General features: G+C 47.8%; 1 long non-coding RNA gene across 1 annotated transcript; it reads right to left on the bottom strand.

Moving 5' to 3' along the window:
* Window positions 1-6,563: 6,563 nt before the first annotated feature.
* Window positions 6,564-9,376, bottom strand: LOC107973906 (uncharacterized). The gene is made up of 2 exons (XR_001716418.4): window positions 9,185-9,376; window positions 6,564-8,679 (listed from the first exon to the last, which is right to left on the bottom strand). It is a non-coding gene; the product is annotated as an uncharacterized LOC107973906 (long non-coding RNA).
* Between the last annotated feature and the right edge of the window lie 8,716 nt (window positions 9,377-18,092).

Here is an 18,092-nt window from a genome sequence, read left to right as displayed (position 1 = left end):
GTACAACTAGGACGGGCTTCTAGTTGGGGAGAAGATGGAAGGGTGGCAGGATGGATGGTCCTGATGGTGTTAAAAAACAGGTGGCTGGGTTGGGCGTGGTGGCTCATGCCTGTAATCCCAGCACTTTGGGAGGCCGAGGCAGGTGGATCACCCATGGTCAGGAGTTCAAGACCATCCGGACTGATCAATATGGTGAAACCCCATCTCTACTAAAAATACAGAAATTAGCCAGGCGTGGTGGTGCATGCTTGTAATCCCAGCTACTTGGGAGGCTGAGGCAGGAGAATCGCTTGAACCTGGGAGGTGAAGGTTGCAGTGAGCTGGGATAGTGCCATTGCACTCCAGCCTGGGCAACGTGTGGAACTCCATCTCAAAAACAAAACAAAACAAAAAAACAAAACAAAACAAAAACAGGTGGCCGGGTGCAGTGGCTCACGCCTGTAATTTCGGCACTTTGGGAAGCCGAGGCAGGCAGATAAGCTGAGGTCAGGAGTTTGAGACCAGCCTGGCCAACATAGTGAAACCTCATCTCTACTAAAAATACAAAAATTAGCTGGGTGTGGTGGTGTGTGCCAGTAATCCCAGTTACTTGGGAGGTTGAGGCAGGAGAATCCTTTGAACCTGGGAGGCAGAGGTTGCAGTGAGCTGAGATCATGCCACTGCACTCCAGCCTGGGCGACAAAGCGAGACTCCATCTCAAAAAAAAAAAGAACAAAAACCAAAAAGCAGGTGACAGGCCAGGCGTGGTACCTCATGCCTGTAATCCCAACACTTTGGGAGGTGAAGGTGGTTAGATAGCTTGAGCCCAGGAGTTTGAGACCAGCCTGGGCAATATGGCAGGAGCTCATCTTTACCAAAAATAGTATCCAAAAATTAGCTGGGCATGGTGGTGGGTACCTGTAGTCCTAGCTACTCAGGAGGCTGAGATGGGAGAATCGCTTGAGCCCAGGAGGCGAAGGTTGCATTAAGCTGTGATTGCACCACAGCACTCCAGCCTGGGCAACAGAGCAAGACACTGTCTCAATAAAAAACAAAAACAACTACAACAACAACAAAAAAAAAACAGGTGACATGAGAAGGAATGCAGGTGTGAGTGAACAGAAGAGAATTTGACATTTTTCAGGGTGTGACCAGGCTACATCATGCCCAGGATAAAAAAAAATTTCAGGCCAGGCATAGTGAATCATGCCTGTAATCCCAGCACTTTGGAAGGCCGAGGCGGGCGGATCACTTGAAGTCAGGAGTTCAAGATCAGCCTGACCAACATGGTGAAACCCCATCTCTACTAAAAATACAAAAATTAGCTGGGCGTGGTGGCACGTGCCTGTAGTCCCAGCTACTTGGGATGCTGAGGCAGGAGAATCGTTTGAACCCGGGAGGCGGAGGTTGCAGTGAGCTGAGATCATGCCACTGCACTCCAGCCTGGGGGACGGAGCGAGACTCCGTCTCAAAAACAAAAAACAAAAAACACCCAATTTCACCAAATAGTGTTTTTCTGGCTCTGCAGGACCCTGCCTCCCTCAAATTCCTTCTGGAGAGCTCTGGGAATCCCAGAGGCTTTTCATATATGCAGAGAGAATTAGCTCATGAGGCCCCCTCCCCATTTTCCCCTTTTCCTGCTCCAGGTCTCAGTGGAGTTGACCCTTGTCAATGCCAATACCCACAGACAGCCCTGCTGCTGGAGAAGCTTAAAGGGGGCCTGATGTGACTTCTGGTCTCTTCCTCGGTCTGCACTGAAGCCACGACTGCCCAAAGTCAAGGACACTAGTGTTGAGGGAAGTAGTGGTCAAGGGCTCAGTGTTCTAGAATCAGGAGATCCAGGTTTCCAACCTGGCTCTGCAGTTCACTAGTTCTGTGACCTTAAGCAAGTTGATTAATTTCTCTGAGCCTCTGCTTCCTTATCTGCAGAGAGGAGGGTAATAAAGAACCTACCTCACGGGGTTGTTGTGAAGTTAGAATGAACAAATGCATGTAAACCACTTAGCACAGTGCCTGGCATAGACAGAGTGGTTAACAAATGTTGGTGATTATGATTTTTATTATTATAGTCATTAATTCATTTAACAAGCAAGCTCTAGGCATTCTCCCACATGTACCCAGTACGTCAGCCAAAATGTATTTCCTGATATTTCCCAACATTTAACATGTTTCCTCATCCCGCTGTGGCTTTGCACATGTGGTTTGTTCTGCCTGGATTGCCCTTCACTCCCCATCTGCCTGGCAAACTTGCCCTTTGAGCCTCAGCTAACGCCTGGTCTCCTTGAGGCGCTTGCCGGGACCTCCCACATTGGATGAGACTCCTCCTCTGGTCTTGCGCATGACCAGGGCTCATTGCACAACCCCAGAGGAGACGAGTCATACGGACCCCCAGAGTTGTGCAATGTGGCAACTTTGCCCATATCTTTCCTCTGTTTTCTTCTATCATAATTTTTATCACACTCTTACTGCAATGATTTATTTACCTGTTGGTTTCTCCCTCAGACTCTGAACTCCTCGAGGACTCTGACACAGAGTCAGGGCTCAGTAAGTGCCCGCCTGAATGAAGGGATCCTGGCCCAGTTCCTGCACCCAGAAGCTGCAGCCTGGTCAGGGAGACAGAATGAATCAACGTGAGACATGTCAAGAACTGAGCAAGACTAGAGGTTCACACCCCTGAGGCTTTCCTAGGAGAGACCAACAGAGCTGTAAGGGAGGATGTGGTGGTCAGAGTGGGAGACTGGAGTGGAGATGGAAAGAATGAGGAGATACTTAGAAAATCCAATAGCGGTCGGGCGTGATGGCTCACGCCTGTAATCCCAGCACTTTGGGAGGCCGAGGCGGGCAGATCACCTGAGGTCAGGAGTTCGAGACCAGCCTGGCTAACATGGTGAAACCTCATCTCTACTAAAAATACAAAAAATTAGATGAGCATGATGGTGCGCACTTGTAATCCCAGCTACTCGGGAGGCTGAGGCAGGAGAATCACTTGAACCCAGGAGGTGGAGGTTGCAGTGAGCCGAGATTGCACCATTGCATTCCAGCTTGGGCAAAAAGAATGAAACTCTGTCTCAAAAAAAAAAAAAAAGAGAAAAACCAATAGCTAACACTTCTGGATTGTTCTGCTTAGGGGTGGAAGAATTTCAGCCCCTTCCCCCATGATTTTCATCTGGTCTAATGTAAAGAAAGTAATCATTTCAAAGCTCTTACAAGGACATTATGTATCCAAGGAGGGCCATTGTGGGTTGATGCTCTTACTAGGCCCATTTTTTGCACAGGATAGGTGGAGGCACAGCCTGGAAGCAGGACAATGCACCCAGAGCATCTGACATCACCCTGAAAAATAATTTGAGTGTTAGCCCCACTGCAGGCAGGGATCAGACTATAGGGCTCTTAGGAAAATGTTTCTCTTCCTCAAGATGGATTTAGACTGCATCTTTGCTGAGAATAAACACTTGTCTTTTGTAAGGGTGTGTGTATCTGTATATTTGATCTGCATTTAAGCACCCTACGGTCATCCTCACTTGCTCTAAAAGGCCAAGTCTGAACAATGAGGAGGAGGCATAGCTCATCACTTCTCATTGGTAGAAAGACATTAAAGGAACAGGACCACGAGGATCAAAATTGCCAAGCCTACCCTAGACTGTTTGGCTGAAACCTATTTTCTGCACCCTTCCATCCTCCTTTGATACTATTCTAGACTCGTGGGAAGAAGAAATACTCCTACTAAGTGTTTCTTATCCTTTTGATCCTATTGCATGTGGCTTACTAGGTGAGGTTTCCTGTACAGAGTCTGGTGGATATTTTGCCCAGTGGAGAATTGAAAAGGTAGTCTTTTTGTGGGTGTGGAGAGGGAGGATCTGAGATGAGAGAATAAAGTTAGGAACCAAGTGTACCCATGAGGGACGCTGTGAAAAAATATAACAGGTTTTGCTTGTTTTTTCCTTGGGCAGTTATGTGATATGTGCAATTTTAAATTATTTCTTCTAGTTGTATTTTCCTACAAGAATTCCTGCCTCTTCGGGAAGTCTTGCATGCACATGGGCCTTGAGTTTGTGGCGCTAGAGGGGCAAGTCAGGGGGTGGGCAAATAAAGGGGGTGTAGCCTACTCCTGGCCGTCTCCTGTGGAAGTCTATGTTAAGGAAACTTCCTTGACAGGCGAGCGTGACCAGCAGTACAGCTGCGGATGAATCCTGCTGGGTGGGAGGCTCAGGCAGAGGTGGGAGGAAGGGGACCCTGATGGGGAACAAAAGGGGTGCAGTTTTCTGTAAAGGACAAGGCGATCAGGATAAGAGGCAGGGCTCCAGAAGAGGCTTAGGAGAGCCCTGGAGAGACTGTTCTGGGGACTGAAAGCTTCAAGTCTAATTCCTGGCTGGAATGGAGGATGGGGTAAAGTCTCTGAGAATGAGGTAGGACAGTGATGGGGGGAGCTCCTCAGACTCAGTCCCAGGCCCTGGTTGCTGCCTACCCACCCTGCCTTCCCTCGTGGAGCCAGGCTGTGGGCCTGCGCCTAGGCTTCCTTACTGCTCTCTGCTCTGCAGAAACATCCTTGATAAGCAGGATGGCTTCTGGCCACCTCAGGATACACTCTTGTGCCACCTGCCCTATGCTTTACCTACCGCTTTTTCCTGGTGGCCAGGGGAGTCCTTACGCAGCTTGAGGAAGTCTACTACCACTTTCACTTTGACCATCTCTCCTAGAGGGAGGGGGCAAGGCTGAAAGTCTTGAGGAAGAGGAGTGGAGAGAAGGCACAGGGTCAGGAAGTTACCACTCTCCCTTCTGTGACCCTCTCCCCCAACCCCCACTTCCCATCATAAGCTTAGAGCCTGGAGTTTAGAGGACAGAGACCATAGCTTACTGCTTAAGGTCTAGAACCCAGCCCAGCCCAGCCCAGAGCCTAGATCCAGAGCCCTGAGCTCAAAACCCATCCTCATGCTCATACCAAAACCTAGAGCCTAGAACCCAAAGCCCAAGCCAGGCTGGTCCTAGTCTAAGGTCCAGCTCAGAATCCAGAACTAAAGCCCAGAGCCCAGAACCCAGACCACAGAACTACAAGCACAACACAGTCCAGGCACAAAGTCCAGCCAGGTCCAAAGACCAGAGCTCAGAACTTGGAGCCAAGCCCAGGATCTACAGCCTAGCCCACAGACCCAGAGCCCAGAATTCAGACTAAAGCTAAGCCCAGTCTGGGGACCAGAGGAGCCCAGAGTCCAGCTCAGAACTCACTCCAAAGAACCTAGGATAGACTCCATCTTAGCTCCAGAACTGAGTCCAGCCTAATAGTCATTGTGGCCTAGAATCCTAACCCCAGCCTAGCAGTTCCTTGATGCTCCTCCTAGAGGCAGCCCCAAAGAAAGAAGCCAAGCCTGCACATTCAGGAGGGGAGATTCCAGACCCCAACCCTACTACTGGCAGGAGAAGACAAGGGAATGGTGTTTGTGTATGTTAGAAGGGGAATGTTCTGTGGTCCTCCTGGTAGTGGTCTGGAGGGTATATCCTGGGGATTCAGAGACCAGGCAAAACATGGCCTGGGGTTTTCTCTGCAAGGGCTCCCCCTCAGAACCCCAAGGGGATAGAATGCAGAGGGCTGGCACTGCTAAATTGCAGTGTGACCTTGGACAAGGCCCTTACCTTCTCTGGGTTTACTTTTCCCAGAAAGGAAATCAGGAGGAAATCAGAAGATGCTTTATTTAGACCCACAGACCCAGAAACATGGAGGAAGGGACTATTACAGATAACCCTTTTAATTGTGTCTTTTCTTTTTAGTGACAGGTCTTGCTATGTTGTTTAGGCTGGTCTTGAACTCCTGGGCTCAAGAAATCCTCCTGCCTCAGCCTCCCGGGTAGCTGAGACTATAGACATGCACTACCATGCCCAGCTAATTCATTTATTCTTTTATTCATCAAACAGTTATTGAGCACATATAATAAGTAGATTTATATTATTTAATTTTTAAAATTTGTTTTAGAGACAGAGTCTTGCTGTGTTGCCTAGGATGGAGTGCAGTGGTGCCATCATAGCTCACTGCAGCCTCGAACTCCTGGGCCGAAGTGATCCTCCCGCCTCAGCTTCCTGAGTAGCTAGACTACAGGTGCACGTCACCATGCCCAGGTAATTATTTTATTTTTGTAGATACAGGATCTCAGTGTGTTGTCTGGGTTGGTCTTGAACCCCTGGGCTCGTGCGATCCTCCCACCTCAGCCTCCCAAAGTGCTGGGATTACAGGTGCCGGCCCAATAAGTAGATTTTATTTTTCTTTTCTTTTTTTTTTTGTTGAGACTGAGTTTCACTCTTGTTGCCCAGGCTGGAGTGCAATGGCGCAATCTCGGCTCACTGCAACCTCTGCCTTCCAGGTTCAAGCGATTCTCATGCCTCAGTCTCCCGAATAGCTGGGATTACAGGCATGTGCCACCACACCCGGCTAATTTTTTTGTATTTTTAGTAGAGATGGGGTTTCTCCATGTTGGTCAGGCTGGTCTCAAACTCCTGACCTCAGGTGATCCGCCCGCCTTGGCCTCCCAAAGTGCTGGGATTACAGGTGTGAGCCACCACGCCCAGCGACAGTAAGTAGATTTTAAACAGGGGCATAAAATGATCTGATTTTATTTTAAAAATTGGTCTGTTTTTGGAGATTGGATCAGAGGGGAACACTTAGGCATTGCTGCAACAGTCCAGAAGAGATGGGATGAAGGTCTGAAGATAGCAAGTGGCAGTGTCATCTTTATAAAGCACAGATGTGGTCATTTGACTCTTCTGTTAAGAATCCTTTCGGTGGCTCCCCACAGTCTTCAGGATGAGAATGCAAGGCCTCCTTCTATCTTCTTGGCCTCAGGGGCCACCAATTTCCCATACAGCAGCCCAAGCTGCTCACTGATTCTGCTCCCCACACCCTCCATCATGCCTCCATGTCTGTGGTGTTCCCTTTGCCGGGCATGCCCTTACCCATCACGGGAACTCCTTCTCAACCTTCTGCGCTCAGCTCCATTATCGCCTCCTCTGTTAAGCCTTGCCAGACCACCACGCCCAAATGGAATCTGGTGTTCTCAGTTTTGTACATGCAGGCAGACCTCGATTAGGCCTTTGCCAAATCATTTTGTTAGTTAGTTTGTTTTTTCACAGTCTCGCTCTCTGTCGCCCAGGCTGGAGTGCAGTGGCGCAATCATGTCTCACCGTAACCTCCACCTCCTGAGCAATCCTCCCACCTCAGCCTCCTGAGTGGCTAGGACTACAGGGGTGCACCACCACACCCAGCTCATTTTTTATTTTTTATTTTTCATAGAGACAGGATCTCCCTATGTTGCCCAGGCCCCTGTCATCCTAGCTACTCAGGAGGCTGAGGTGGCAGAATTGCTTGAGCCCAGGAGGTGGAGGTTGCATTGAGCCATGATCATGCCACTGTACTCCAGCCTGGGTGACAGAGTGAGACTCTGTGAAAAAAACAATTAAATAAATAATAAAAATCTCCCTATATTGCCCAGGAGTTCAAGCCCAGGACAACATAAGGAGATTTTTGTTCTTTTATTTTTGAGATCCTCCCTAGAATCTCCCTATGTTGCCCTGGTCTCGAACTCCTGAGTTCAAGAGATGCTCCTGCCTTGGCCTCCCAAAGTGTTGGGATTATAGGTGTGAGCCACCGTGCCTGGGCCAAAATAATTTTGTAACAGTCTGCTGTGTTTATCTCCACAACTAGATGTGACTCCTTCAAAGGACAAGATCTTCCATACCTCATTCATATATATTGCTGGGTGGGCCAAGAGTAAATTTAATGAATATATTGACAAGGCCACCTTTATATCTCCAAGTATCCTTTTACATAATTTTTTTCCTTAAGGTTCCCATGTTCTACATTTTTAATCTTGGAACATGGTAAGGAACTTGTTTTGCCATTTTCTATTAATCGAAGACATATATCCTGCCAATCAGAGGGAAAGGATAAAGGAACAAAATGAACATTTGTTGAGAGCAAACTGTAACGCTTGTTTTGCACACATATTGTCTCACTGGATCCTGAGGATAACACTATGAGGTATTATTACAGATCATATAAATGAGACTCAGAGAAGTTGTGACCTGCCTAAAGTCACATGGCTAGCTAGTGACAGAAATGGATTCAAACCCTGATGCGGCTGACTCCAGGCCCACATAGCCCCACCTATGCTGTTATCTCTTGCTCTTAATCAGCATGAGATCACAGCGTCGCTATGCTGATTCTGAAGCCAGCCACCCAGAGCTGGAGGTCTTGGCTTGCCACAGTGGAGGAAGTAGCCGTCACAAAGCTCTGGGTTGCCCAACATGCTTTTTGTGCAGATGGGCAAAAGGAGGCCCAAAGAGGGGGAACGACTCCAGGGGTGCCCAAGGCAGATTCTACTTCTGCCACCCTGGTCTGAGTCCAGCAAGTCACTTACTCTAAAAGGCCCTTCCAACTCTGAGAGGGTCCAGGTTAGCAGACCAAGGCAATGTCTCCTTGCAGGAATGTGGTGTGAGCATGAGGGCAGGGCTCTGGGCAGCCAGGAAGAAAGAGGTATTCCTCAGGCTTCAGCCCCCTCGCTGTCCTCTGAGGCCACCTGGTAGCTTGGTCCAACCACTGGGGCTCCCTTAGAGGTACACTTTGGCCTCGGATGGCGTAGCTGTCTGTGCCAAGGCTGACGTTACGCAGCTTCTCACACTCGGTCATTCTTAACGTCTTCTTGGCAGTCAGTCTCCCTGAAAAAGTACAGCTGTCTTTGTCTTCTGGGGAGGATCCTGACCTTGGGAAAGTCTAGGATGAGAAGATGCTGGGACACAGGTTGGTGGTGGGAGGGGCACCAGCTGTCCTAAAGAATCTCTGGGTGCTCTCCATGCCCCTCAGCCCCCCAAGAACTGAGGCTCAGCAGCCAGCCCAGTCTCAAGGCCCACAGAGGGCCTCCCTGTGGCATGGTCCATAGCCTCATGAGATCAGATGGATCAGCCATGAGGCTGTACCTATGCCACTATTGCCCAACCAACATCCAGGCAGGAACTGGCAGCCTCAAGTGACTTCAAGGGCCCTGAAATACTTCCTGCCCAAAGAGCCTCTCTTGGGACCCTCAAGAGTCTCTCCTTCCTATTTTCTGTCCTACCTGCTTCCCCACAGGGCAAACAAAGGGGCAAGATAGGAAACAGGCTGAGGCATCCCCATCCCAGCAGATGTTCCAGGAAGCCCTTGCTGCAGAGCATGCCCAACCTTTACCTCTCCAACCTGACCATTCCCGTAGAGCACCTCCCAAGATATCAATTTCCTAGTGACCGTAGAACCAAGTGTGTTTCAAGGCATGGGCATGGCTCCTTTTCTCCAGAAGTCAGGTGGTAGATCTGCCAGTTAGGGACTGAAGAGATTTTAGCACTGGATAATAGACTGCAAGCTACCTCACCTGGCAACGCCAGAATCCAGCAGCACTTTCACTCAGCAACAGTCTCCTAGCACCAACACCCCAATAGCCCCACCTGGTAATCCTGCCCTGACAGCATCCCACTATGTTGGAAATACCACCTCGAGCCACCAGAGCACATGTGAGAGTGCCAAGCGGGTGATGAGAGATTCAAGTGCACATTTTGACCTATGACTTGGGGTTTTATATGTTGGCATGTTTCTGAGGTTGAATTACTTCTCCCCTGATTCTGACCTTGGCCTGCCAGTACTTGAGAGGGACTGGCCAGAACTTGAGAGGGGCCGCATGCGCAGTGTGTCTACTGAAGTTGTGCGCACGCTCACTTGAGGCATTTTTCCCTTTACCAGTCAAGCATTCCTAAAGGAAGTTCATGTACCAGTTAACCACCATTTTCCCTCTTAGTGCACATGCTTGACCCTATTTACCCAACTCCTGAGATGTTATCGGGAAGCTGCTGATGACCAGTTTCAGATTTTTCCATCTATTGGGAGATTGTCTTTCCCTGTTGCTGGCTGCGACCAATTAATACTTTAGAGAAACAGTTTGACAACCACCTGACTATCACCTGATGGTTGCCTGACATTCTTGGGAATGTCGGGAGTGCCTCTCCTACCCTGCTCATGTGTGACTACCTACTGTAACGCTGCCACAGAGTGTGAAGCTGTCTGTCCCTCAGGAAAAAGTTCTCATTCTTGCTCCTGCTGTTCTAGATGGAAAGAATATTGCTATGAAGAAGGGGCCCAGGTCTCTGCTCCAGTCTCCTGGTGAGATTGCCCTCTGCCCACTATGGACTGGAGCCTTAGCAAAGCCCCATGGGCTTATGCCCATAATGCCAGCACTTTGGGAGGTTCGCTTGAGGCTGGAGTTCCAGACCAGCCTGGGCAACATAAGGAGACCCCATTTCTATTATAAAAATAAAAACAAAACACTTAGCACAGTACTTGCCCAGCATACAGTGCATGCTCAATAATTGGGAGATGTTGTATTGGCAGTGTCCTGATTCAGTTAATGGTGCATGAGTGCTGGAGAGCTCAAGTGTTTAGGAAAAAGCCTCAAACTGTGTTTTTCCTCTACTCTCATACTACCACCACAATAATCATCAACACAGAAGACATCTGTGACCAAAGGTGTGGGAATTTTTCCCCATACCAAATGCATAGTGTTGGTGATAGTGTCAGATATGTGGAGATAATGTCAGATTTCACAGGTTGAGGGCTCAGCCCATAAGATTGCTCCCCAACCCTAACCCTAGACACCAGTCACAAGCCCAGGCCTCTGGAACTTCTGACCTACTGGCTTCAAGTGGGGTTCCCATGACCCTCTGTTTGAGTTCTATTAATTTACTGGAACAGCTCACAGAACTTGGGTGAACACATTTACAAGTTTATTATAAAGCATATTACAAAGGAAACAGATGAAGATATGTATAGGGCAAGGTATGGGGGAAGGAGCATGGAGCTTCCATGCCCTCCCTGGGACCCCACCCTACAGGAACCTCCATGTGTTCAGCTAGCCAGAAGCTCTCCAAACCCAGTCCTCGGACCTCGGCAGGTAAAGAGAGGGCAGGAGAAAGTCAGAGAGATTCTGTTTCCTGAGCCCTGTCTCTGAGCCCTAATATCAACATTATAACAAAAGACTAACAAAGGCTATGGGAGTTATGAGCCTGGAACTGTAGACGAAAACCAATACATACATTTAACACCACAGGCCACCCCCTGGTTTTCAAACACAGATCCCTTACATCAAAAGAATATACATTTAGTCAGAGCTGAGAGATTAGAAAAAAGAATATACATTTCAAAAGATACTGCCACATCATTAGAATCCCATTCAGTCACTAATAATTAGTCCAGTCCATCATATTGTATGAACATCTCCCACACTGAGGCCACTCAGGTTTGCAGGTTTCTTTTTCTGTTTTATTATTTTAACTTTTTTTTTTTTAAATAGAAATGTAGTCTTGCTTATTGGCCACGTGGACTCAAACTCCTGGCCTCAAGCGATCTTCTTGCCTCAGCTTCCCAAATGCTGGGATTACAGGTGTGAGTCACTGCACCTGGCCCAGGTTTCCTTTTAATCTTGTTAAGTTCCAAAAGCAGGAGTGGTCTTGGCAAACATAGAGCTTCACTCTTTCAGGCATTGTGTAATTGAGCTAAGAGACAATGTCATCTCCGGCTCTGAGCCTATTTTAAGGTGTTAATGTAACCCATCTATTCATTTCTTTACTCTCAGCTGTTATTTCTCCTTTTCTCAATTTGTCATTTATTCTTACCCAAACTTTTCCACCTCCAGAAGGGACATGAGGTTCATTCAGTGTGCTGGTCCAGATCACTGGTAGCAATGCTAGTCTAGCAAGTGTCTCTCCCTCGGTCCATTCCCATTCATAGAGCGTAGGGTTACATCGGCTCTGAAGGAGTGAGCCATTTTACCACCAGGCAATATAGGCGTATTCATTCTGGTTTTTTGTTTTGTTTTGTTTTGTTTTTTGACAGAGTTTCACTCTTGTCGCCCCAGGCTGGAGTGCCGTTGTGCGATCTCGGCTTACTGCAACCTCCACCTCTCGGCTTCAAGCGATTCTCCTGCCTCAGCCTCCTGAGTAGCTGGGATTACAGGCACCCACCACCATGCCCAGCTGATTTTTTGCATTTTTAGTAGAGACGGGATTTCGCCATGTTGGGCAGGCTGGCCTCAAACTCCTGACCTCAGGTGATCCGCCCGCCTTGGCCTCCCAAAGTGCTGGGATTACAGGCATGAGCCATCATGCCCAGCCAGGCATACTCATTCTTAACCCCAACTTTGCTAGAGGGGTGAAGGCTACTCCCATCAGGCCGTTAGGAATTCTGACATAAGATTTAAAAACACAGTTAGTTTCTTGCTTAGAAATCATCCCTGCTTCCAGCACTTCAGTTGTAGCCGTGGTCCTAGGACCACTGCTGAGGTAGAAGAGAAAAAAAAATTTTTTTTAGGTGATTCGGGGAAGAAAAAAGTGTACTCTTCTCTCGGCAAAAATTGCATAGTCATACCAGCATCCTCCCACCTCCTCCTCCCCACATCAACCAGAAAAACAAAAATGTAATGAGGACCCTCCTCGCTTTTATCTCCCCCTGTTTTACATAACCATATGTTTCAATTGCCTGTTCTATTTCTCCGTCAAACTATTACTCTAAGGAGGATATCTCCCTCTGTCCATTGTTGGACATTATGGGCGGTACAGTGTGTTCCTTGGTCTGATAAAATGACAGTTGGGCATCCAAATCCGTGCAATATCTTCTGTTCTGGTTTCATTTTTAAATTTTATTTATTTAGTTTTTTAAGACTAGTCAAGTGCAGTAGTAAGAAGCAGGGAAAGGGTAGAACAAGGAGTTCCATCTGTAACTGACTGTGCACAATTGAGATAACTCAGTACCTTCAGACCAGCCTGTGTGTTTTTTTTTTAATGGCACTCTGAGCATTTTTATCTTTCACTGTGTAAGCAAAGCCCACCTCAGAGTCAGTGTTTATTTCTGTCAAGACTCTTTTTTTTTTTTGAGACGGAGTCTTACTTAGTCGCCCAGGCTGGAGTGCAGTGGTACGATCTCGGCTCACTGCAACCTCTGCCTGGTGGGTTTAAGCAGTTCTCCTGCCTCAGGCTCCTGAGTAGCTGGAACTACAGACACATGCCACCATGCCCAGCTAATTTTTGTATTTTTGTTGAGACAGGGTTTCGCCATGTTTGCCAGGCTGGTCTCAAACTCTTGACCTCAAGTGATCCACCCACCTTGGCCTCCCAAAGTGCTGGGATTACGGGTGTGAGCCACTCTGCCCGGCATGTCAAGACCCCCCCTTTTTTTTTTGAGACGGAGTCTCGATCTGTCACCCAGGCTGGAGTGCAATGGTGCAATCTCGGCTCACTGCAACCCCTGCCTCCAGGGTTCAAGCGATTCTCCTGCCTCAACCTCCTGAGTAGCTGGGATTACAGGTGCATGCCGCCATGCCTGGCTAATTTTTCTATTTTCAGTAGAGACGGGGTTTCACCATGTTGGTCAGGCTGGTCTCGAACTCCTGACCTCGTGATCTGCCTGCCTCGGTCTCCCAAAGTGCTGGGATTACAGGCGTGAGCCACCGCGCCTGGCATGACCCATTTTCAATCCCCACACTTTCAGAGGCGGGAGGATACCTTGAGGTCAGGAGTTTAAGACCAGCCTGGGCAACATAGCAAGACCCTGTATCTGTTTAAACAAAAATTTTTAAATACCCATTTTTAGCCCTTCCCGGGTTTCCAACATCAGTCTCACTTGCCAGTTGTGTTTAGGGCCTTCCCATCAGGAAATCTGTTCCATAGCCATTGGCAGTCTCTGTCTCTCTTACCGACCAACAGAGCAGTTTTTACTGGCATTATGTGCCTGAGAGGAAGCAAAAGGAACATGTCTAGATTCAGCCCATCTCTATACTGCTGCAATACCCCCATATCCACTCATTTCATGGACACAGGTGGCCACCTCTAGGGAGTACACAGAGATATCTTCTTGTCAATTCTAGTCACCTTCTGAATGCGAAAGGGAGTTCTGACAGGTGTTAACTTGTTCTACTGTAATACACCCCTCAAATTTCCATAGAGCCATGCTCCATATGGGCATCCTTTAATAAGCCAGGTTTCCATTGCCCTTTTACCTGAGTGTATGGCCAAGCCATTGGTGACTGCCCATAAGTCAGTAGAAATCCAAACACAAGGGCTTCCATCACTGTTCAATTCTTCCATTACTGTTAGAAAAACAGCATGCAGCTCAGCCCACCAAGTTGATCTATTTTTACCATCCAAACAGGATGTTGTTCATTCACTTCGGAACTGCAGTCTGTAAACCAAGCACCTTGGGCTGGCCACTGTGGCTCACACCTGTAATCTCAGTGTTTTGGGAGGCTAAGGCAAGCGGATCACCTGAGCCCAGGAGTTCAAGGCCAGCCTGGGCAACATAGCGAGACCTTGTCTTAAAAAACAGAAACAAAAATAAGCCAGGCATGGTGGCTTGTACCTGTAGTCCCAGTTACTCGGGAGGCTGAAGTGGATGGATCGCTTGAACCCAGGAGGTCAAGGCTGCAGTGAGCCATGATTGAGCCACTGCAGTACAGCCTGAGTGACAAAACAAGACCCCATCTCAAACCACTCCCTACCCAGCCCAGGCACAGTGCCTCACACCTATAATCCTAGCACTCTGAGAGGTTGAGGCAGGCGGATTGCCTGAGCTCAGGAGTTCGAGACCAGCCTGGGCAACACAGTGACAACCCGTCTCTACTAAAACACAAAAAATTAGCCAGGCGTGGCAGCATGTGCTTGTAGTCCCAGCTACTTGGGAGACTGAGGCAGGAGAATTGCTTGCCGGGAGATGGAGGTTGCAGTGAGCCAATATCACGCCACTACACTCCAGCCTGGGCGACACAGTGAGACTCTGTCTCCAAAAAAAATAAAATAAAATAAAACATAAAAATAAAAAAACCCGCCCCCCCCACCCCCCCAAAAAAAAGCACCTCACAACAAAACCAAGCAGCTCCTTGTTGGTCAATTGAGAGCTGTTCATACTGGACTGTCCAAGTGTCAATGGAATCCAGCAGCTCCTCACACAGTTTCAGTGTCTGTCCTGGGGTAAAGAGGCTCTCTGCTTGAGTGTCTCCTCCTTGCACTCTTCAGGTAGCACGATCCTGTATAAACCATTTTGATTTTATTATGAAACACTTCTGGGCACTGCCATCCCCATTAGAGTATTTCTCTGATATCACTGAAAACATCATGGGTATTTCAGGTTTCAAGATTATTTTATGCCCTTCGGTCATAGGGACAGCTTTAGTTTATGTTCCATAACAAGGTAGTAAATACCCCTCAAGTGGAAATTCTCTAGTCCAAAGTCCCAGGAGTCGTTGCTGGGAAGCGCTCACAGCCTTTTGCCAAAAGGCCAGGAAATGTTCAACATAGGGCTATCGAATGAAGAATTTGAACCTACTGGTATTCTATCTTCTACTCTGCACCATGTGGGCTTGGCAGACTTATAGGTTACCGTTTAGCATGTTCAATTAATAATGCTTGAAGGGCAGATTTACATGCCTTCTGTTTTACAAAACCAGGTAGGGGAAACATTCTCCAATAAGATACAGTGTTCATTCCCATGCTACAATCAGGTAAAAGAGATGCAACCACTTCACATGAGGTGTATTCAAATATACCAACTTTCAAAATCCTATCAACTCTTACATTTTTATGTCCTAGTTTCAGGAACTTCTCCACCACTAGACCATTTTACCCACTCTTGTGCAAAAAGCTTTGGGTTCCCAGCCAGGGGTTGAGCCAAAGGACCCTGGCCCTTTTGCTTTTGGCTATCTTTATCTTTTTTTTTTTAGACCGGGTCTCGTCCTGTCGCCCAGGCTGGAGTGCAGTGGTACAACCATGGCCCACTGCAGCCTCAAACTCCTGGGCTCAAGTGTACCTCCTATCTCAGCCTCCTGAGTAGCTGGGACTACGGGCACGTGACACCATGTCCGGCTAATTTTTTGAATTTTTTTTTTTAATATGGGGTCTCCTTACGTTGCCCAGGCTGATCTTGAACTCCTGGCCTCAAGTGATCCTCCTGCCTCAGTCTCCCAAAGGGCTGAGATTACAGACATAGGCCACTACACAGGGCCTCAATTTACATCTTTTTTTTTTTTTTTGAGATGGAGTCTTGCTCTGTTGTCCAGGCTGGAGTGCAGTGGTGCAATCTCGGCTCACTGCAACCTCTGCCTCCCGGGTTCAAGCCATTCTCCTGCCTCAGCCTCCCTAGTAGCTGGGATACATTTTTGTATTTTTTAATAGAGGCGGTGTTTCACCATGCTGGCCGGGCTGGTCTTGAACTCCTGACTTCAAGTAATCTGCCCACCTCGGCCTCCCACAGTGCTGGGATTACAGGTGTGAACCACCACACCCTGCCTTGATCTACATCTTGATTAATCTGTTTGACTGTTTCCCTAGGCAATTTCAGATCAGATTTCTGATTGTAATCTCTGCCTTCCAGATTTTTCAATTTCTCCCAGCTGGGGGAAATATAGAAAACTGGTTTGGGGCCCTTTAACATTGGGGACCAGTAAGGGTTCCCTTTGGTCCACCCAGGCTTCAAAAGTGTTGTATTAAGATCTTTGTTTTAAAGCCATCAATTTTCATTTTATTCATTCAGTTTTGAAAATAACCATTTAAAGATTTTCACCCCATGGGGATGAGTCCCATAACTTCTCCCTTTCTTTTTTTTCTTTTTTTTTTTTCTTTTTGAGACGGAGTCTCGCTCTGTCGCCCAGGCTGGAGTGCAGTGGCGCAATCTTGGCTCACTGCAAGCTCCGCCTCCGGGGTTCACGCCATTCTCCTGCCTCAGCCGCCTGAGTAGTTGGGACTACAGGCGCCCGCCAGCACACCCAGCTAATTTTTTTTGTATTTTTAGTAGAGACGGGGTTTCACTGTGTTAGCCAGGATGGTCTCGATCTCCTGACCTCGTGATCCGCCCACCTCGGCCTCCCAAAGTGATGGGATTACAGGCGTGAGCCAACGCGCGCGGCCAACTCTCCCTTTCTTTTTCCTCTTAGTTTCATCCCATCAACCCTATCAATGTTTTCTTTCTTTTTTTTTTGAGATAGGGTCTCACTCTGTCACCTGGGCTACAGTGCAGTTGTGTGATCACAGCTCACTGTAACCTTGACTTCCCAGGTTCAGGTGATTCTCCCACCTCAGCCTCCTGAGTAGCTGGGACTACAGGCATGTGCCACCATGCACGGCTAATTTTTAATATTTTTTTGGAGAGACAGGTTTCGCCATGTTGCCCAGGCTGGCCTCAAACTCCTGGGCTCAAGCGATCTGCTTGCCTTGGCCTCCCGAAGTGCTGGGATGACAGGCCTGAACCACAACGTCTGGCTAAATGTTTTCTTTATTCATCTTATTTCTTAATAACCGTTTAAAAATTTCAGTCTTCTTAGGATGAGTCTTTTGACTCTACCTTTTGCCTTTTCTCATTCTCTTGTTAACTAACCTTATGCTTTTATTAGCATCTCTAAGATCCATGAAGGGAAGCTGAGACAGCAAATTTGAACTGCTGTTTGATTCTGCAGGAGTAAGCTTACATGGGGTGCCAGTGTAGAAGAGGCTCCTTTAACCACAGCACTTAGCATGACTTGGGTAATGGGCATCTTCAGTGGGTGAATGTCCCTGCCATCATAAAGCCAGTCCCATATGGCTTGCATATGAAGCATATGGGCTGCTTCATCTGGGGTGGTCCCCTTGGCATTTCTAGGTGGAGTTGGACAGTCCCCGCTTCTCAGGGTAAATAGATATTATAGTGGCTTTTATCCAGTCCACTGGATAAAACCAGTCCAAGGCTGGTCATTCCCTCAGAAATACATCTTTTGTGTGTCTGAATCACATATACCCATCTGCCATTGTTCATTAGTGAGCTGTGGGTCCTGCATCAACCCAAACAGGCTCTTCCACTCTGCAGCAATTCAAACCAAAGATCCTGCTCCTAAACTACTTACTCTCAGAATTCATTTTCGTAAAAGTTCCTCAGGAAGCTGATGATAAGGATCTACAAAATGGAATAATTCCTTCACACTATGCCCTCTGGTTTCAATAGTTACTTGGTTTTGCCCTCCTTCCACAGTGATTACTTTCTTGGTAAACACAAGTCTTAGAAGTACTTTCTGTTGTCTCTGCATAATTCTGCCCTG

This window comes from Pan troglodytes, chromosome 1 (genome assembly GCF_028858775.2).
Source record: "Pan troglodytes isolate AG18354 chromosome 1, NHGRI_mPanTro3-v2.0_pri, whole genome shotgun sequence".
In the NCBI taxonomy this organism is placed as follows: domain Eukaryota; kingdom Metazoa; phylum Chordata; class Mammalia; order Primates; family Hominidae; genus Pan; species Pan troglodytes.
This window is presented reverse-complemented; position numbering and strand designations above follow the sequence as displayed.